Source organism: Schistocerca gregaria, unplaced genomic scaffold (assembly GCF_023897955.1).
Source record: "Schistocerca gregaria isolate iqSchGreg1 unplaced genomic scaffold, iqSchGreg1.2 ptg000649l, whole genome shotgun sequence".
Classification (NCBI taxonomy): Eukaryota; Metazoa; Arthropoda; class Insecta; order Orthoptera; family Acrididae; genus Schistocerca; species Schistocerca gregaria.
The window spans coordinates 482,501-485,000 of record NW_026062034.1 but is presented as its reverse complement, the minus strand read 5'-3'; positions in this window follow the sequence as shown (position 1 = coordinate 485,000).

Here is a 2,500-nt window from a genome sequence, read left to right as displayed (position 1 = left end):
GCCAGACCGACCAGCTTGAGAGGACAGAGACACAAAGAGGGGGACAGAGGGGGGGGGGGGGCGGCGATATAGTCCTATTGCAGTACAATTGACAGTGGATAGCGGGAATATGTGGAAAGTAAGCAACACTCGCAAGACATCTACATGAGGATAACAACGACACCAGAGATTCCGAGCAGTGAACTATGTTAGGCAAAGGGACAACGTGGGTTAGGTTAAGGGACAACGTGGGTTAGGTTAAGGGACAACGTGGGTTAGGTTAAGGGACAACGTGGGTTAGGTTAAGGGACAACGTGGGTTAGGTTAAGGGACAACGTGGGTTAGGTTAAGGGACAACGTGGGTTAGGTTAAGGGACAACGTGGGTTAGGTTAAGGGACAACGTGGGTTAGGTTAAGGGACAACTTGAGTTAGGTTAAGGGACAACTTGAGTTAGGTTAAGGGACAACTTGAGTTAGGTTAAGGGACAACTTGAGTTAGGTTAAGGGACAACTTGAGTTAGGTTAAGGGACAACTTGAGTTAGGTTAAGGGACAACTTGAGTTAGGTTAAGGGTCAACTTGAGTTAGGTTAAGGGACAACTTGAGTTAGGTTAAGGGACAACTTGAGTTAGGTTAAGGGTCAACTTGAGTTAGGTTAAGGGACAACTTGAGTTAGGTTAAGGGTCAACTTGAGTTAGGTTAAGGGACAACTTGAGTTAGGTTAAGGGACAACTTGAGTTAGGTTAAGGGACAACTTGAGTTAGGTTAAGGGACAACTTGAGTTAGGTTAAGGGACAACTTGAGTTAGGTTAAGGGACAACTTGAGTTAGGTTAAGGGACAACTTGAGTTAGGTTAAGGGACAACTTGAGTTAGGTTAAGGGACAACTTGAGTTAGGTTAAGGGACAACTTGAGTTAGGTTAAGGGACAACTTGAGTTAGGTTAAGGGACAACTTGAGTTAGGTTAAGGGACAACTTGAGTTAGGTTAAGGGACAACTTGAGTTAGGTTAAGGGACAACTTGAGTTAGGTTAAGCGATAATGTGGTACAGCCACAGTTAGGTTAAGCGATAATGTGGTACAGCCACAGTTAGGTTAAGCGATAATGTGGTACAGCCACAGTTAGGTTAAGCGATAATGTGGTACAGCCACAGTTAGGTTAAGCGATAATGTGGTACAGCCACAGTTAGGTTAAGCGATAATGTGGTACAGCCACAGTTAGGTTAAGCGATAATGTGGTACAGCCACAGTTAGGTTAAGCGATAATGTGGTACAGCCACAGTTAGGTTAAGCGATAATGTGGTACAGCCACAGTTAGGTTAAGCGATAATGTGGTACAGCCACAGTTAGGTTAAGCGATAATGTGGTACAGCCACAGTTAGGTTAAGCGATAATGTGGTACAGCCACAGTTAGGTTAAGCGATAAAGTTGGTTACATTTGGTATTGTGTGGGAAGGGGGCAGAGAGAGGGGGGGGGGTGGATAGTGGTGGCAGTACGCGGATGCCTGAGTCACCGTCAGATACGTCACGTCGGTTCGATGCTTGTAGCAAGAGGCTGGCGGGTCTGTGTCTCTCACTTCTGCAATTTTTCATGTGGTATAACACGAGGGCGGGGGGTGATATTTGGTGCCCCTCTGTGTAGGATGTGTGTTGGTTTATCTGAGCAATGGTAGTTGTCGGAGGAGTGGGGTATTGTGCTTTTATAGGTGGACCTACTGCTCTGGTTATCATAGTGTCGACGGTGCAATGTCGCAGAGAGGATGCACTCGACATTGTCGCATTCCAGATGTTTACGTATTGTGTGTCTCCGTTGCAGGCCGAGAGTGGTGCATGTTCGAGTGTCTGGCTGACGTGCGATTCACGTTGTGTGCCCAGTCTTACAGCACGTATAGGGACATTCGCATAAATCATCTATATGTGGCCTTGCATCATTTACTAAGCAGTGCCGTGAGACGACCGAACTATTAGGAAAGTACTGATGTACCGCATAATGTTTACCTTCCACCACACAGCGAGTATCGACTCTGCCCAGCGTTGCCACCGCAGGCAGCGGTCACCGTCACCATTATGCGGCGGAACGGAACATCTATATCCTCAGAGGAGCACTCTTTGCCGCCGGGCGTCAGGTCTCGCGGCCTGCCGGCCAGCGCCCACGACGAACTTACTGCATGTATAGGGACAGCGGGAATTTGGCATACTTGATATAACTCTTCATGAGACGCAAGATATAGGGGTGGATTGCAACTTACGACTGCGAGAAAAGTCCGCCGTTCATCCGCCGGAGTTGCGATTTCGGCGGGGCACGTACGGTCGCGGGTGGAGCACTTGGTGCGGCGTACGCACCCGGGTTGCGGCTCCTGCGCTGGAGGGGGGTGCAGGTTTTGTGTGGGTGGGCTCGGCAAATGAGCACTGTGGGCCCCATACATGGCCTAGTCCGCGTGGCCTCCCCCAGGTGGCGGTACCGTCGTTGCACCACGTCATGTCGCGGGGCACCTACAGATGGCGCACGTACTGTCGGCATTGC